The 19,685-nt window shown below is 38.1% G+C and overlaps 2 long non-coding RNA genes across 2 annotated transcripts; one reads left to right on the top strand and one right to left on the bottom strand.

The window, feature by feature from the left end:
- Positions 1 to 235: 235 nt before the first annotated feature.
- Positions 236 to 5,048, top strand: LOC106893628. Its single transcript, XR_001413121.1, has 3 exons — positions 236 to 414; positions 3,861 to 4,136; positions 4,929 to 5,048. It is a non-coding gene; the product is annotated as an uncharacterized LOC106893628 (long non-coding RNA).
- Positions 5,049 to 7,158: 2,110 nt separating this feature from the next.
- LOC106893626 lies at positions 7,159 to 19,645 on the bottom strand. Its single transcript, XR_001413118.1, has 5 exons — positions 19,486 to 19,645; positions 16,437 to 16,488; positions 15,678 to 15,850; positions 15,432 to 15,512; positions 7,159 to 7,608 (listed from the first exon to the last, which is right to left on the bottom strand). It is a non-coding gene; the product is annotated as an uncharacterized LOC106893626 (long non-coding RNA).
- Positions 19,646 to 19,685: the final 40 nt, after the last annotated feature.

The raw sequence follows: 19,685 nt of genomic DNA, 5'->3' as shown, positions 1-19,685 counted from the left end.
GCACATCATCTTCATGCTGCTGAATGACATAGTGTATGTCTCTACCTTGGGAAAAGACACAGGTCCAGATTAAAATCTGTCTTCTGTTTCCCTCCCCTCCTATCCTCCCTTTCTGTCACAGTGCACCCATATTATTGCATACATTTACCAGTGTTGATATTTTACTGTTTTTAATGGTTAACCATATTGGCAGCTCTTTGTACAGACGGCAACAGCAGAACCTGAGGGAGAGGAACCGCATAAATCCTCCCACGTCTCTTTGATATGGATGTTTCCCATAACTTCAGAGGAGAGAAACCTCCAGTCTGTTCATCATGAAGAAAGCACTTGAAACAGAGACCAATTTCTTCACTTCTGGCATTCACTAATGTTCAGATGATGGGACTTCATTGCTGTGCAAACCCAATAACATCGGTAAGTTTGTGGTTCAGGTAAGTGCAAAATGTCCTGAAATGATTTACTGATTAGAGGCACCTGAGCAGGTGGAACGTTTGTTGGCCGTGTAACAGGATGGCAGACTAGTTTCTCAACACTGTTATGATGTAGTTGAGACCTCATACCTGAAGTGATTGACACCAAGTCTCCTGAGCAATGCAGATGACACAGACCTTGTATGAGCAAGTAGAAATGGCTTGATGAGTTTTTTATCCCTAGTAGAAAATAGAAAGCAACAGACTATATCTGTTATATTACAAATATGCAATTTATAGATATAATGTGGGTTTTAGTGATTCTCTGACCAGTTTTTTAAATGTGCGTATTTGTTTGCTGTGGATGCTGAGGATATATAATGAGCATATATGGATCACTTTTTAAAAGTGCTTTTCATCTGTCCTTTACTGATGTATCCACTATTTTGCTCAGAATATTTCCTCACATTATCCTAAATACAGTGCTCCCTTTTTCTTTAGCAGGATATACAGGGAAAAAGCACATAGTGAAGAAAATTTATTAAATGTTGGTATGCTACTGAATAAAAATAATTCAGTAGGTATACAACACCAATCTTGTAATCATAGGCAAACAAAGAAGTGGTAAAAATTTAATTAAATCAGTTGTATTATTGTTATTCTTCAAACTCAAATGGAGCAGGGAAAGAGTAATATTGAAACTAAAATTACTAAACCACATATTAGCAGTTTTAAAGACATTTATATTTTAATGCAAGAAAATAAGATCAATACTAGTTTTAGGTTGAACAAAGTTCAAGGCTATAACATGAAATTTCCTGAATTAGATTCTCCCTGAATAAAGATATATCTGGTTGGAGAAGAGACATGAAAAAGAAATTACTTTGCTCTGTTGATGTGCTGAGGTATATACATAGAGGAGGCACCTGTAGCTGTTCTAGGAATGCTCTGACTTACGACAGACAATAGGTCTAGAAATACCAGAATATGGAAGATGATTCAACTGGGTTTTTGCTTCCTCAGTCTATTTCTGTGCTGGGCTTAGTTTGAGCACAGCTGAGACATAAACCCAGAGCATATCAGAGAGTGATATTTCTGATCACTCAGAACACATCGAGTCTATAAAATATTCATAAAATCTCTGCAATTTGAATTGGCCTTTCAAGTAATAAAAAAATACATCAAAGTAATACAATAAATGAGGAGGTCCCTCTACTACATGTGATATAAAGCATAAGGATTTCTTTTAAATATTTGATTATTGAAAAATAAATGAGCCTTTTTCTGATGCGACAATTCTGGGACTTCATACAGTATGAAACAGTAACAAGAAAGATACTGTGTTATTGTTAATGGCTGTATTTCTTACCATCTATACTAATGAGCTTCTTTGATCTTCTCTGATGTCTCATGCTTCACTGCTTCCATCATTGTCAAAAGCCCACTTCTTCACTTTGCTTGTGAAATAATCTATATAATGCAAAGTGACTGTTTATGGAGCACAGTAAGTATTCCACTTGCAAGGAAGAAAGGGCATCATTTGATAAAAGCAGATGTATTGTTAAGGCAGCCACAAAATTAGATAATTTCAGCAGAGAGCAGATTATTTTTTTCTGCCAGTCAGGATTCAAACAAAGGAACTGTCCCACATTTGGCAGACAATTATGCTTCTGCAAGGGAAAACATAACACTTAGTGAAAAGAGTTAAGGTCTCCTTTTTCTCAGATAATTTTGTTCTTTGAACATTTTCAATGGCCTCTTTCAGGAAAAAGCAAAAACATCTGAACAATTGTAACAATTTTGTTCCATGGATATAAGCAGTGTTCATGTCATCATTTTAGGAGTTCATTTTTTTATTTCTGTTTTCAGACTCCTGCATCACTAAGTTTTCCTTTTCATCTCCAGACAGGACACCTGCCACCTTCCATATTGTTGATGTACAAGTTTGAATAAATTTATTTGAAGCATTGACGTTGGCTATTAAAAGACAAGGCTCTAATCCCATAATGTTTTGTAAATTTGGAAGCCCTTCTTGATTTTAATAGTATTGAGTGTCTACCTCAACTCTACCGTTGTGGAGTTTTCACAGGATTTGGTATTAGACATATTTACATAAGGAACAAGAGAGAATGGTTTTAAAGAGCTTTAATTACAAACGTGTATGTATTTAGCACAGCGTGGCTGTATTTGAGTGGTTCTGTTACAATTAAAAGCTATGATTTGGAAAACAAATCCCTAGTCACAAGTAGGTGTAATTGGTACTGTAGGTTCTGGAAAAGAGAAGATCCTGCACATGAACCTGATTCTTACACCATTTGTGCCCAGACAATCTCCATTGGCCTCAGAGGATTTACATCAGCGGGAACGACAGGAGAACCAAAGCAGTAAGAAGGGTTGGGTCTGTCCTGCTTAAACACACTGTCCTGAAGGATGCAGTGTTCAGGAAAATAGTTTACAGCCTTTTCTGTCTCTAAACAGGCTGAATTTTCAAACTGGAAGCAAAGTTAAAGTGCAGCTGCCTTCTGCAACACACTGACCTGTCGACCCAAGGTCCCCAGGCCCTCCTCACCTGCGGGCAGTGACTGCAGTTGGTCTGGTTTGCAGCACATCAAAGCCCCCTCCTCTTGCCAGGAAGGTCTTTCAATCCAAGAGTCCAGCTGCTCTCCGTGCCGTTGTCAGTCAGACAGTGTTGGCTACCCCAGACCTTTGTTTGTCTGAAAATGAAAAAATAAAGCGAAGTTTGTCTTAGGAAACTATATACCAGTGTAGAGTGTTTAATTTCCAGCGGGAGAAGAAGGAGCCATGGATTGCTCACCCATTGCTCTGCAAAATATCTAACTAGAGAGAAGTTGACTTAATTCTGATATTCCTTTTTGAAACTAACCCTCCTTAAACAACAAAAAGAGGAAAACAAACCAAACAAGAACCAGTTTTATTCAAAGAAGCAGCATGAGAAATCAGCTCTTGCTGATCTGTCTGATCCCTAGAGGAAGGGAAACATATTTTCTCCTCTCATCATACACTCCCGGGAATACCTTGACCAATATCAGAGCTATATGCAATATGTAAAAGAGATTACATTTCATAAGATATATTTTAAATTATATGTTTCCACACACTTTTATAATATGAAATGCAATTTTATCTGATTTTAATACTTTCATGTTAATTTCCATTATTTGCACAGTAAGTAAACGAAGAGATGCAATCTGGATTTAATTACATAGGATATGCTTTCACTTACTGACTGACATAAGGAGAATACATTAAATACGAGCATTGTATAATACTTTTCTGTCCTCAGATGATGGACATCAACACAACAAAGTTACATTTAATGCTGGCTGCCAAAACCCAGCCATTTGAGTTTTCTTAAAAAATACGAAATTAAATCTTTGTAGAAAGTTGATGTGACATTGACAACATTTTCTCCTTTTTTTTTCCCACTAGGTCCATCCAGCTTTCAAAAACATTTGTTATTTCTTTCAAGACAATCCCTTTGGCCTTTGATTAATTCTACTTGTAACAACCAGAAGAAAACCCTACGCAATTGTCCCATCACTGAGACGTGGTGCTATTACTGTCAAATGAAGCTTTCTTTACCCCAGGTGTGGTGTTATTATACCGCATACAAGAGCACCCGACATAAGAACCAAGAAGAGAATGCATTTGCAGAAGGAAAGTTAGCAAGACTGGGCCTTGACTCGAGGAAGTGTCTGCCTCCAGGTATTTTGAAAACCTGCTACAGAATGAAATTGCTTTTTCACTAATGCAATGGTCTAAATGCCTATGTGATTCATCAATGTCCCTGATAATTCTCTGAGATATCTAGTTACAGCCCTGCTAATGCCATTTGTATTTCTCATTGCTTTGGGAGAAGGCAGATTTGCCAGAGCAGCTCTGCGGGAGCAGAGGAAGCAGAGGAAGAGTAGGAGGCCATCTGCCGGGATTGCCCGGGCGGAGCCAACTACTCACTCAGCCTTGTTCCTCCATGTAAAATCCCAGCACCAGGATGGCTTTGGACTCTAGCTGTAGCGTTGCTTTCAAAGCCCTTTCATTATGGCCAAATAACAGATGTTGCATAAGCCTTACTCTTTGCTGCTGTGTTATAGGTCCTGGTGACCAACAAAACTGAGGACAGTAATCAGTTATGGTTTCTCTGTTGTTCTCGGGCTGCTTTTCCTCTTTGAGGTACTTTTCTAGCCCTTTCATTACAGTGGCATCTGAGCACCTCATTGCCTTTAATATCTCAGCGGCTTCAAAGCTGTATCCAGAGTCACAGCTGCAGCAGGCAACCTCAGTCACTGCCACGGCACAAAAAGATCTTCCAAGGGGGTTAATGCAGATGCCGACAGTCCAAAGCTGAGCATGAGCTCATTCAGTCATCTTCTTGGGTCAGCTTTGCACCCTCTCCTCTGTCTGTAGTGCTGTGCTTGGACAGTGGTGAGTACTCAATACTGTTGTGGTACACGTGGCCCTTCAGTTCACCATAGCCACTTTTCTGATTACTTTGTCCAGGTGGAAGAAGTCTGGTTGCCCTATGGTGACCAGAAGCCCTGTGTCCACACTGTACTAGCTGTGATGGTGCTACAGGACATTTGGAAGACACGACAAGCATCCTGAGGCCTGAGATTTCTCCAGGACGAGAAAGAGGATGGCGACCAGCTCTGTGGTAACTCTACATGCTTCCATCTGTGTTTTCTTTTTTCTTTTTCTTGGTTGCTAATTCCCATTAGACAAACAGCTTTCTATACCATAGTTTGTTATACAAAATTCACATAGAAAATTGTTGGTCAATATTAAAAAGAAAAATCCATAGGAGAAGAGTCAGAATAAAATCACATCTATTCAATTCTTCTCAAGAAGTCTGATTTTTAGTGTCTCCTTCCACTTCCATGTGGCTTTTTGATTTTCCCTCATGGCAGACTCTAATGTTCAGGAAACCTTTATATCTTTATTCATACCTGCCTATGTACTTTCTCGACTTGTTATTTATGCTATCTATGACAATACCGCTTTCATCTTAAAATACTGCACTGAATTTGCCTGGATTTTATGTTAAAGGTTACGCTGACAAAGGCTGATAAAACACATGGAGCATTATTTGTATTTACTTATAAAGCTGCAGTATCCAGGACGACATTATCATTTCTATAAAGTATTATCCCGTAAAGATCATTTTGAAAGTGAGTGTGATATATCATTTTACTTTGACATGTAAATACATTTCAGCCTATCTATCTCAGTCTTTCCAGCACATCTATCACTACAGAAGCGTGGTGCTGCCAGTGAATCAAACGGTACAGTGGCAGTTAACAAGTGGTGTGCCTAATTAATGGCTTGAGTAGAAAGTTGTAAGAGTGATTTTTCCAGACACTTCACTCAAAAGTGATTGAGAAGGAAAAGCCTTTTTAAAATTTTTATGTAATGTCACACTAAATGAACCATAAAGAAACAATATAGAAAATACATAGCTTGGAATTTATGAGAACACTTTATAACTATTAAAGACCACATTTAAAGGGCTGGATTCTAAATGGAGCTGAGGGACCTTTGAAAACAGCTTTACCAGCAAGGTCAGCTTTAAAAATGGAGAGAAAGCAAGCCAGGTCCCAAACATCACAGTCAGGAACACAACAAAGCATGGAATTTCTCGACAAGAGAGAAAGAAAGGAAGCTAAGATGCTAAGAAATCATTATACAGATCATATTTATTTAAATCCAAGAGAAATGTCGACTGCCAGTCACCAGCAAAATGAGAAAAGGCATTACAGCTGGCTTTTAAAAAAAGAAGGTCCTTTGGACCAGTCATCCTCACTGGCTACTTAGAATTGCTGCTGTTCACAGCTTAACTGGTGTCATGTTACTCCGTCTCAGAAGATGCAAATCTGTCTCATGAGAGAACAGTTCTCAAAAGTGGTTGTGTTTTTTTTTTCTGATGACATATGGAAAGAAATTCCTCATACATATTGAAACCATTTTACTTTCTTTCAAGCTGTTTCAGTCATATGATATACGGCATAGCATAAAAAGCAGTTCCAAAGTGAAAAAACCTAGAAGAAAAAAAATGTAATTTTTTTTTTTAGATTTTTACTTCTGGGAACATCCTTTCTCCCATCTTTTCATTAACAAATTAATTCAATTTCTGCAAAATGGATATTACTTTTACAAAGTAATTTGACTTTGATGAGACAACGTATTGACTTGGATTCTCTGGCAACATTTCTCTTGAATCTTTTTTTCAAACTGATCTGATAGTAGAAATATTATCCTTATTGCGTGAAAATAAAGGTCCTCATTGCTTTAAGTTGGGCAGTTAGTTCCTCACCCTCTCCAAAAAGACAAAAATCATATCATTGTATGAAAAGGAGTATAAAAAAATCCAACTACTATTATTTTTGGTAGGAAACATAAGGCCAAGCTCTGCCACTATCTGAAAAATGGAAAGAAAAAGTGTAGTGGCAGAAACAAAACTTGTTAATTGTATTCTTGAGTATTTTTTTCAGTAGCCCTGACCTCCTCCCAGCCATTATTACAATAATCTAAGCAGCGTTAAATACACAGTTGTCCTTCCCCTGCCCCCTAAATACTGTGGTCTGTGGGCACAGCCAGGGTTGTTGGAGCAGCAACGTGTTGCAATTGCACATTTGCAGGTTGTGGAAAAGGTAATGGGAGAACACACCCTTTGCATTAAATGATCTACCCGGTATTATTGCATGACTAGAAAGGGATTTTGTTCTACCTTTGAGCGTGGAGCTGGGAAAAGTCCTGCAGCCTGGACTGGGGACTGGTTTCTGACCCTGGGACTGGAATTCCCAGCCTTGTTTTGCCGCTGGCTGCGATGGGGATCTCCCTCAGCTGGTGCCGGGTCTGGGAGGCATCTCCCTGGGCTCTGCTCCGGCCGCGCTGCCCAGGCCTAGAGAGGAGAAGGACAGGGCAGGGCTCTGCCACTCTTGGGGACAGGCAGAGGCTCTGTTGGTGAGCTGTGAAGGTTTCTGTGAAGGCTATGAGCACCCTCCTGTGATGATGGCCTTCAAGGAGCCAGCGAAGGAATGAGGTAAGCTTGCCAGATGTTCCTCTTACTTCTTCTCTTGCACGGTGCTGGGAGAGGGTGAAGGAAAGGACAGCTTTCTGGCTGCTAAGATAATTCTCTGCTTGAAAGTTGGCTTTGAAAGCTGTCCAAACGTGTAACTTTAACCTTTGAAAAAGATATTATTATTGAAGGTTTTACAAAATAATATTAGCCTATTTCATATGCATTGAAGAGTACCACTTCATGCAAAGCTACAATAAATATATCCAGAACAAGGTAATTAGCAGTGACAATTGTTTGCCACCTTTTTTTTTTTTTAGTCAGACACTTTCAAGCCCTGTAAATAAGTAGGGTCTAACACTAATAAATTATTTATATAAGAGGAACTTGCCAACCATTTTACTTACCAGTTTTTAAAGAAAACATTTTAGAGCTAGAATCTTGTAAAATTTCAGCCTGGAGCAGACTTCACCAAAGTTAATGAGCCGTGAAAATAAGATTTAGCTCAGGAAGGCTGCTAAAACCTTTTTGCAGCTGTAGCCTGTATAGCAGGCTATGATCAGTTAAAATAGATACCTCAATTAATCCTTTATTGGAAATTGAGAAAATAACTTATATAGCTTCATTAAAAAAGAAAAGTATTTGGCAGTTTTTCTACTGTGTTATATACTACCTTTGTGGCACCAAGAGTATGGGAATCACTGCAAAGGCAAGGAGGGGACTTGCGGGCTGGGGAAATACTGCTCTGGTCTGCTAAGCCTTCCTGGTCCCTCCTTCCTCCATTCCTCCTCTTTCCCTCCCTAGTACTTTACTTCAGGGACTAGTTCAAAAAGTTCTTCTGAGGTTCACCTAAATCTTACATCCAAAAAATGCCATTCAGAGTTGTATTGTAACAACCATGGAGGCCAAGGGAAGGTACTTAAATAAAGACACAAATAAGCTTCTTTGGATGTGGTTAATAGTTAATAATAAATTAATAGTTAATAATAAAGATCTTATTAAAAAGTAAAATGAAAAAGCAATCAATTGAGAAAGATTCTTCTTGCTCCCCTAGGTCTCTTTAGCAAAGACAGACAGGTGGTTTTTTATTAGGAAAAAAGGGCAAGTCTGCTTCAGTTTTGGAAAAATGTTCCTGCTATGGAAAGGGATACTCTCTGTGGATCCTATTGCAAACCAAAATTGCAGATATTTCATCTTTAAAATTGAATAAACCAGATCATCAATAGCATAAAGTGGTATGGTGCCAAAAACTAGAACTGGCTGAAGATAATTAATTACTGTACTGCTGGTTTTGGCAGAATATCTTGTTATAAATCAGAATGCATTCAGATCGGTATAATCTCCAGGAGAGAAATCCAGGAGGTTAATTTTGTTTTCTAGCTTTCTCATATGCATATATATAAATGCTCACTTACCTATGCATATGTATCTATGTGTATGTAACATACACACATATGTATCTATAGCTATGTGTTTTTAGATAGATGTATATATATAATGCAGAAAAACGGAGATCTGGAAGAAAAATACAGCTTTCGGTTATAACATGTTTCAGACTAACGTTGGCTACTGATATAAATGGCATCCAAAAAAGGGGGCAGGCTCTGACAGAAGAAGAAAAAGGTTAAAAAAAGGGGGAAAAATCAAACAAATATAGTGTACTTGGTATCTCTTACCCATATTGTTTGCATATATGACTAACATGTCTCAACACTATGCTTTGAAAACAACCTTGAAACACTCTTTCCTCACCTGGAATGACAGTAATCTATATCGGGGCAAAAATACGCAAAAATGCAATGGTAAATTTAGGAGTCTGGCTTGTATTATCATGCTAGCAACGTGTCTACATACTTATATGTTTTCTTTTAGAAGACCAAACTATACCTTTTCCTATTTAAAATTAAGGTCCTAACAGTAATGCAAATCAAAACAAAGAAACCAAACCCCCTTTAACTTTTTTGGCAGGGTGATCTCATACAGTAAAATCTGTCATAAAGTTTTACTCAATTTTATGGTCTATTCACAATTTTTTGACTTTCAAATTTCCCTTCTTTTCAAGACAGATGTCTGGGAAAAACAGAAAACAACAAACTGTCACTACATTCACCAGGCTGGACTCTCGTTCCAAATGTCATTTTCGCTTATGCTGCTTCGTAAGATCATATGAGAAATGACATAGAAAGGTCACAGAACTGTCACTTCTATATTAAAATGAAATAGCCTCTCATTTGCTGTGCTTCTTCACAATTTTCAGAACTTAATGTCAGTAAATGAGTGGCATAAAAATGGCATTTATAAATTCAGTCCATTTTGTTGTATCCAGAAAACAGATATGGAACTTGGCACCTTCTGGGTGTTTTCTTGATAGCAGATATTTAGAAAAATATCCAACTCCATGAAGAATTATTTATCAAACTAAACATGCTATCTATATGTAAACGCCCCTACCTGTTGCAGAGATTACTTTTATATCCCCATTTTTCTCCAGCCTTGGTGACACATTGTAGCAGTTGAAGTGCTGATAAAAGTTATTGGGTCCTGCTGACCACAGAATGGAAAATGTCAAATAGATCGAAATCCACAGATTAAAGTGAAAATAATTGCTAAAGTTGCTACTGTCACTTGTACGTATTTGCTTGGCAACACAATGTCCATATTAAATAGACAAATGTAATAGATAAATGTCGTTCTAGACAAAAAAAAAAGCCTTACACCATAACTGGCTATAAACATTAGCACTCTATCTTAGTGGGCGAATGTTGTATGAGATTAGAAACTAAACTTCCCTTGTTCCATTTGAGAAATTATAGTGGCTGCTGGCTGCCTGTCAGCACCTAAGTGCCTATGGCCATCTGGTCCGTGTGAATACACATTTAAAGGTGGATGGTGATGTGCAGTGTGGGAACGGGTGCAATTCTTTAATGTGTGGAAAAGGGGAGCTCACACTCCAGACTAGAATAGTTTTCTGCCCTGAGGCACAGCTGAAAAGCCCACCCAAGGGCGAGGGACTGAACGATCCCTGGATCCAGCTCCTGGTGCTGCAGACAAGACAGCTAACGACTTCAGCCAGCTCCACCCCAAACCAAAGTGGACCAGCTGCTTCCTTCCTCCTGGCTCACCAAGCAGCACCTATACTCAGCTCACCTTCCCTTCCTTAACTCCTAGCTCCAGCGCTGCTACATATCAAAGCCTTATTTAAAATCTAGGTAACACACAGTCATCACACACGTCTAAAATACAGGAGTAGATTGCTCTGGCATTCTAGGTGTCGCTTTTCAAGACCTCCTCCTTCTAGGCCTTCAGTTTCTGTTTCCTTCCCCATTTGTTTCACTACCCCCCTGGCCAGGGCAGTCATCACATAACATTCTCTTCCACCCATTTCCCCGTCTACTTCCATTCTTCAGTGTCATTGCCATATTTTATATTCACAGCTATGAGGTATCATCTCCCCCTTACACCCACATCTCAAAGAATTATTAAACTCGTTTTTATAGTCTTGCAACATTACATGCCAGCTTTTTCAGCACTGTGGGGGTGGAATAGTAAGTCCTTCAGCATGAGCAGATCGAGGGCCTGTTCTATTTGGTTGCCAGCTCTGCTCACACTTCCTAGCTAATACACCATTGTATGAGCTAGTCCATCTTCAGGTACGTTCATAGTCCTGCTAAAAACGTAACACTCGTATGCTGTAGAGGCCCTCTGCATTGCCTAAAATCTCCCATCTCCTGGTGTTCTCTTTCATTTGGCTGTCCAATGTTTTTATTGTGTTCTCAATTTCCTTTGCAAAGTCTGGCAGCTTTCACTTCCTAACTTCTCCCTTTCTCTGCCTAAATCTCCAAGATTTAGCTGTTGCAAATAAATCTTTTTCCATTCCAAGTAGGTCTTCTGCTTGCTCTTTGTTGTCTTACTGAATGAGGTTATTTGTTCAATAATCTCTCAACTACTAATTTTCACATCTTACTGGGATACAGATTTCAGGCAGCTTTTGCCCTAATTTTAAAAATAACCTAACCTCTCCCTTCCACCTGACTTTATTAACTGTTTCTCTTACATGCTAGAAGTTTTCCTGTTTCAGAATGAAGCTTAATATTTGTTGATGTTTACACAAAATTAATGTGAGCTATCAATTTATATCACTTTACATCAGTTTTAAATTAATTCCTTCACCAAAATTCATGGCTGAATGAACAGCACCCTTCACTTTGGAAATGGTGAAGTCTTTCACCTGTCACAGCCTGCAGTGACTGAACCATGTTGGCAATATCTTTTCTCCAGCCTGACTTTGGGAAGTTAAAGTATCTCATGGTGATACAGATCCCAGCAGTACTTCTCTCTCTAGTAATATTTGTCTTTTTAACTTTATGTCTTTACAGTCTGCTTGAGCAAAGGAAAGTCGTAACAGGTGAAGGATTTAGGACAGATGCACCCTTCAACATCAACAGAAATTGATCTACAGTAATTCTTCAAAAGTGCTTTGGCTCCAGATAAATTCTTGTAACTCCGGCTTCCACCAGCTTCCCAGGCAGTGCATGCCATCAGTCCTTGTCTCAGTCACGGTAGCTATCTGGCTGTCCCTACAAAATCTGACTCAACCTGCAGCAGAAATTCTAATTCCTGTTTTACTCTCCTGACATTTTTTAATCTTTCTTTGCTGAACAAACATTGCAGTTGTTCTTTTCTCCTAAAACCTAATTGTGTGACATTACAGCTAAGTAGCTTACGGTCTCTGCTGCTGAACAATAGCACTTTTTATACTTGCAAGAACCCTTTGTAATATTTCATGCAGCCAGTGCAGCTGTAGGCTGTCACATTCTGAATATTTTTTGTCTGAGTCCTTGGAAAACCACTTTGTGTTTAAGATGTACAGAGGGGAGACACAGAGACAGATTCTGCTGGATCGGATCTCCACTATACTCTTTCTGTTACTGCTCACGTGAGGCAGATCAATGAGAGATGGAGGTCATTCTTGACACTAATTCCAGAATTTCTTGAGAGAAGAGTCCACGTTCTTGAACAGAAAAGACCGGATTTTCAGTACTAGACTTTCCTCAATATTTGTGCTTGTGGGTGCAGGCAATTCTTTTTCACAACGAGCAGAAACAGAAATGGAAAGAACGCTTTGCTGCTCCTCTGTCTGTAAAAGTAATTTTCCTGATGCTTCTATTCGTTGGCTATTGAGTTGGAAAAGTAAATTCTGGAATTTGGCAATTTATGTCCATTAAAATTAGCAGCAACACTTCCAGTCAGCTTAGCAGAGGCCAGACTTCCCCTCAAGAGCATAAGAGGGTCTTCTTGCAGTTTGGTCCCCATCCTGCCCACTAAAGGAAGAAACTACAGCCCAGCAGGAGGAAACTATGGTGTTCTCTGTGTCCACTGCCTGTCTGTGGAGTCAGGGCACTGAAAACTTAAGTAGACAGTACTTATACCTTATACCTCAGGATAGTTAAAAACATATCAATGTAAGCATCAGCAAAAACAGTTACAGTCCAGACAATGGACTGGTCTATGCAAGAGGCAGATTTGCCAGGACCATCTCCAACCATTCTAAAGTTATTCTGGGGTGCAATAACTGAATTGTTTTATGACCTCTAGCTCAAAACCACCTTTGTACTTCAGGGCTGAAAGACAGAAAATATGATAAATGTATGTCATGGGAAAGCCATAGAATTACACGATAGTAAATCTGTTGTCCATACCTTAAAAATCATTAGAAAGTATAAGAAAAATGGAAATAGATGAACTAGAATATAGATGAGAGTCTTCATTTGTTGCTGTTCTTTAAAGGAGAGAAAAAGTATGCGACAAAGAAGAGACATTTGATATTATCTATTTGGCTTTCCAAAAACCTCTCCAAATCTCCCTCATCAAAAGGGAAGGATTAAAGAGCTGAAAACATAGAATACTAGAATATAGATGAGAGTCTTCATTTGTTGTTGTTCTTTAAAGGAGAGAAAAAGTATGTGACAAAGAAGAGCCATTTGATATTATCTACTTGGCTTTCCAAAAAGCTCTCCAAATCTCCCTCACCAAAAGGGAGAAAGAGCTGAAAACATAGAATTAAAGAAGAGACATTTGATATTATCTATTTGGCTTTCCAAAAACCTCTCCAAATCTCCCTCATCAAAAGGGAAGGATTAAAGAGCTGAAAACATAGAATAGGAGTAAAGACTGTAGCTTTGCTAAAGAAGTGCAAAAAACCCCAACCCTTTAGATCAGTGACTGGTTATTTAAATGGCAGATAAAAATCAACAAACTAAACGTGAAATGATATAGATGAAGGAAAGAAAAATTATAATTTTGCATATAGCACTATGGGCTCTAAATTACTCCAGAATGCATCTTGCAGAGTAATACACAATCCATGAGAACATCAGCTTAGGGAGTAGAAAAATCAAGCCAAATATTAGGAACCATTAAGGGGAGGAGGGGGAACTTTCTCTGACTGAGGTAGTTTCTGACTTTACATTGGTCTGTCCCAGGCATCTGCTTCTGGTTGTTGCTACAGATGGCATACTAGGACCTTTGGTCTTGCGCAGTATAGCAATTTTTAATGCTTTTAGGGATGTGCCTCAGAGAATTTAGCAATTTCTTCAGTAAAATTCTAAAAATCAGACTTCCATAAATAATATAACAAAGCCTAATTGCATCAGGCTTGTTTTCATTTCCTATGAGTATATATTTTTTTTTCCAATCTCTTTAATTTTTCTAATCCTAAATTGCAAAGTTGTTTTTATTCAGTTTTATATCCTCCCTATTTATCTCTCCTTAAATTCTCCTAATATATTCTTCAAAACCATGACTCTGACTAGGAAGGCCAAGGAACATTAAGTCAACTGTACTGAACTTGTCTGAACATAATCTGACTCGCAGCTTGCCTTAAATATTATTTTGCTTCCTGTGTATCCTTTTGATTTTACAACAGAAATTTCCCTGAAGCAGCACTTACTTACATTACAGTGCTTTCCCTAAGACAGGTTAATTGTTATTCTTTTTAATTATTCTCTACTCAGCTTCAGAAGAGCTGTCAAAATATACCTTTATGGTAATATATTTCACAATCAGATTGGAATAGAAAGTAAAAAATTATTTCTAGGTAAGTTAGTTTTTCTCATCAACTTCCTTGGAAGAAATTTGCACAGCATAATGTATTGCATAGATTGCTTGCAAATATGCCAGGAACAGCTTATTGAGAGTGACAAATAATTAAAATAAAGTTTGATGGGGGAAAGATGCAAGCATATAAAGACTCATAAAAATCATAAAATTTTTATTAGATGCAATTCATACAGAAAATTTGGCTCCTTCAAGTAGTATCCTCCTTCTGATGTTCCTACACCAAGCTCAAAATTAAACAAATTGAAAAATTGGTATAAAATTAAATCCCAGCCTAGGAAACTTCTTCATAACTTTACTGTAGATTGCCAAAAAAACATTATCTCTATAATAAATCAGGGTCCACCTTGGTTCTTGCTAAGTTATTCTATATATTCCCTTGGACTTTGAGATGTATTTTTTTGTTTTGGCATATGCTATTCTCAGTGAGGCACAACTTTTCTGTTACTCATCTGTTTCCCCCTGCGCTTGATCAAACTAGCTTTACCTTGTCAAAACCCACATGCCTCAGGTGTCTTTGAGCACACAGTTTTTTCTGAGACAGGCGCAGACATTGGCAGGATAAAGCTTCATTACTGTTTTAGGCTGATCTAGATCCTCGTGCTACCACTGGCATTGTCTGCCCCTTGTTCCACTTGGTGTTTTATTACTGAGCCCTTCTTTGTGCCATGCCAGTGCTGATCTGGTCACAGAGATGAGTTGATTACAAATAAAATCTATTTTAAAAATTCTGTTACTTTTAATGGGGTTGTCTCTCCACCATGGCCCACCAGTCAGGTGGAGAAAGGCAGCTCGTGGCCTGCAGGAGGTGTGACAAGGTCAGATTCAGGCTGCTTGAAAAATGCAACCAGAGTCAGCACAGCTTTACTCACCTTCAGGACAGTTGCTCTTCAGCTGCAGCATTCAGCTCTTCAGTTCTCTTTGAGTCGTTCTCTCATCATCCCACTGGATAGCTACCATCGTTTAAGCATCAGAGAAATTCATAGATTTTAAGGACAGAAGAGAGAATCTTACATTTAGCCATACTCCAATAGCGTATACACATACGCTATTGTCATCTCCAAGGTACTGGAGTTTATAATCTTGGATGTGGTTTAAGAGGTATACACAACACTTACAGATTCCATTTCTTCAGCAGAAGTTGTAGCAATATCAGGCTGTGAGTGTGTGTGCATCTGCTCAGCTTTGCATCCGTGACTGTGTCCTTTGGGTCTGCCATAGTGCAGGGAAGCCAGGGGGATGTCACTCAATTGCTGTATTTTTCATCATATCCATGCAGACCTATACCCATCTACAATACACTCCAATTGTTTGTTGGAAAATGCACACATCAGAAAAAAATATAGAGGTAAAATCAAGCTGCAGATATTTCAACAGCCTCAAATCTTGAAGCAGCCCTTTCTGCTGGGATTTAGAGAAGTTCAATATCAAGGAACACAAAGTTAAATTACAGAGGTCAGTAAACTGATCAGAGGTTAATCTCTAAGGTCATGTCTGAGGAGTGGTTAAAGATATTTTAGTGACTTGTTCTTACAAAGTAAGCAATACAAATACTGGATAGATATAACAGTCACAGCAATTTTAGAACCTAACTGACCGTCCGAGTATGGTTATTCTGCAACAGCATGAGGCTGTGTTACTTCACCCCATAGTAAATGAGCATAGAAATAACCATGAACTAATCATGGAAAGGAGAATTATTTTTTGTCAAATTGCTTTGGGAAAACAAAGTCCTACTGAAAACTTCTACTTTGTAATTTATTCACTTTGCTAGCAGGTACACAACTTCAGACAGACAGATACTAGCTGACATACCAACACTAGTTACTAATATGAGGGACCTGGACAGAAAATAGAAGATATTAAGGTGTACTCACTTCTCATGGGACTTTTTCGCCTTCCACAGCTCAGATGTTCAAGTATCTTGTTCTTAAAAAAATACAAAATTGATCAATGTATTTAGTGATTTTCAGATACAGAGAAAGAAGTGATGATTAGTGAAAATAATACAAATCAGTGGAAACAATCACATTGACTGATCCTGTTTCTTATGTGTTTTACATGTCTTAGTCCCTGTATTGATGCTCTTGCAGCTTCTCATCATGGGAAGGACATGATCAGAATGACTTTGGTTATTGAAGAGTGAGGGTAGATGTTCTTGCACAGCTGAAAAAGGTTGCCTTCCTGAAAGTGTGACACTCTCTTCTCCTGCATCTTTACCAATGTGCTAGTAGAAAAAGTTCTTAAAGAGACAGAAGTTTTTCCATGGCTCCATTTCACAACACACCTGGTTCTTGAATACAATGGCTTATTAACTGAACTTCCAGTGAAAATATTTTGGGAGGGATTGAAGCTGGGGGTCAAGATTAGAAGTGATGCAGCTTCAGGTCTGTACTTATGAAAAAGAGTTTCTCCATTAGCTAAGGCTCTGCTAAAAAGTTCCTGATAAAGCACGTTTTCCCTTTGTTTTCTGTTAAATATTAGCTGTAGTAGACACCTGAATGTGGCATAGCCTTTCAACAGAAAAGTATGTGTCTACTTAAATATTGTTGTTCCATTAAACAAAGATGGCGTTAATTTTAGATGTTTTATATAGATGTTTTTTAATAGGAAAATAAGTAGTTGCCAACGATGTTTTGCTTCTCATAGCAGAAGCAAAACTATTCTTTTCTTTTTTAAAGGAAAAACTGAGCAGTAGATTTTTCTTTTGATGTTGGTCTTTGATTTGCCACATATTTTGATTTATAACTGACATGACTCAGTTTAATTGAAGACAAAAGGGCAGAGGAGATATGTATTTTAATGATCTGTTTAATGATAAAATACCAGCAGAAACAGCATAAAACTAGTGAGAAAGTATTTGTTGATGAAGAAATAGTTCCAATGAGAAAAGGATACCCTTTCGGGAGGAGGAAGGGATACATAAAAGAATAGAGAAGGAAGAATATGCACATGAAAGATGTCTTTTAAACATTTACCCACAGGTGTGCAGAAGTAAAGCAAGTTGGCTAAACTCAATGTATTCTTTGGCTCATATCTTGATGCAAAACTACACAACTGGTAGACCTCCAAAAAGCATAAATGGACATTGGTCTCAATACCTAAATTATGAGTTGTCCATGGCTCAGTTCTCCTTAAGCAAAAACAAAACCCCGTTTTTCTGACACCAAACCAGATCAGCTGGTGCCATGCCAGGGCCACCACCTGCCCTATGCAGGGTTTGAATCACAAGCAACTCACGCCTTTGACAAATATAAAGCACTTAGCATTATAGTCGGATAATTTTTAGTCAGCCCACTTGGAGGATATTTTTAACAAAAATGCACGTAGTACTTACTATTCATTGTTCAAAATAAATATCTACTGTTAAACTAGTAATGTTTTTATTGGGCTATGAAATAAAAATTTATAGCCTTCTTGCTGCAATTTAATTTCATTTTAGGTGAAAATGTATAGGTTGAAGAAGAGCAGCCAGTAGTTTTATCTATTTAAAGTTTTAATGTAAGAAAATTATCTCATAAGAGTAAAAGCTTTAGAAATTTCCATGAAAGTAAGCTAGTGAAGTATTGGCAAAAAAGCATTTTTTAGTTGTATATTTGTGCCAAAATCAGTGAAACCTATTTCAAATTAGATATAGAAAGCATTTGTTTTACTATTGGTGTGGATATCTCAGAATCAAACTCAAGGCTACTCTTTAGAGCCGTTTCTTTCTCTCTTCACTCATAATCAAAACCATCCATCACGTAAGTTAATTAAGTCTCAGTATTGCCAAGGAAACCACAGCCCTGTGTTGTATGTCCCACTTATAATTTCTGGATACCCATGAACATCTTTTGCTGGGTGAGGTAAATGCATGGGGCTACTGTGTCTGCATGTCGTCTGGGTCTCCATTTCTAGTGCAAGGCTTCCAATGCCTTCTGCTATGGGAAAATGCAAAGGTTTTGCACAGATAATCACCATCATTACCAAAAAAATCTGATATGTCTCAAACTAGTCATAGGTATCTAACATAAAGTACAATTTCGGCTTAGACTTTGGTAAGATAAAGTGAAATCAAGCAACTGTTCAATGTGTCATATCTTTTTCAATGTGTAACTTGTGCTTTTCAAACCTGTACAACTAAAAAGGAGAGCGAGGCCAGCACCTTCTATGAGGCTGAATTTGAAACTAATATTTCCCTCACAAAGTAAAAATGCCATTTGCTTATGTAATTACTGTTCTAATGTGTTTGTTAAATGCAGCTTAATACATGCAAGCTCACCTAATATTTTCTCTTTAGGAGAATTTTGGGAGATTTTTTTTGTTTTCATACATCTCCCTCAACACTCACTGTTATCAAACTAGTAAGGTTTTGTAAGAGGGCTCAAACCCTCTCAGTGAGGTTTCAGAAGGAGCCGTGAGAGCTTGCAAATGCTCTTGTCCTGGTCTGCACCATTCTTTATGGGGATTGAACATGAGCTAACGCAGATAAGTGAGCTTGCCTACCCCAGACTGTTTACCCCCAATTAGTAGGTTTAATTCAACAATATAACTCTTCAACTTTATCTTACTCTGAATCTCAAGCCAAAGAGAACAATCTTTTTTAACAAAGTAATAGATTTATGGAGCAGGGTTTAATGTTAAGACAGAAGACTGATTGCAGAGTAAATCTGTTACATTTCTCTGCTTTTCACCTTCTTTCTTTAGCACAGCAGGGTTATTCTGGAATAGAAAAGGTACTACTTTTATGCAATTTTTTGCCAACATTTTGTGGTTGTAAGTCTGTTATTTGGGGGCCTTTTCCATGGAATTTAGCCATTCCAATGACACTTTGTAATTTGCTTTGTTCAGGAAAGGTTTTTAGTCACACAAGTAGCATAGAGACAAAGAATACAGACCAAAATAAATGCTTTTCCAAACAGCGAGATGTTTATATAGAAGGCTTACCGAGAAGTGATGTAAGTATGGAAGGAATCCAAATATCCTGTAGGACTCTACTGGCCACATACGGCTTTAGCGAATAATGCTTCATGTTGTTCAGAATACCTATTCCAAAAGCAAAAACACAACAAAACCCACATGAAAACTAGAAACCTTTGTCCTGTAATTTTCTGGACCTCTGAAACGTCACAGCTAAAATAAAATCT

The sequence above is a fragment of the Calidris pugnax genome, unplaced genomic scaffold, assembly GCF_001431845.1.
Source record: "Calidris pugnax isolate Ruff unplaced genomic scaffold, ASM143184v1 scaffold197, whole genome shotgun sequence".
NCBI classification, from domain to species: domain Eukaryota; kingdom Metazoa; phylum Chordata; class Aves; order Charadriiformes; family Scolopacidae; genus Calidris; species Calidris pugnax.
The sequence above is the reverse complement of the archived record's forward strand: the minus strand, read 5'-3'. Positions and strand labels throughout refer to the sequence as shown.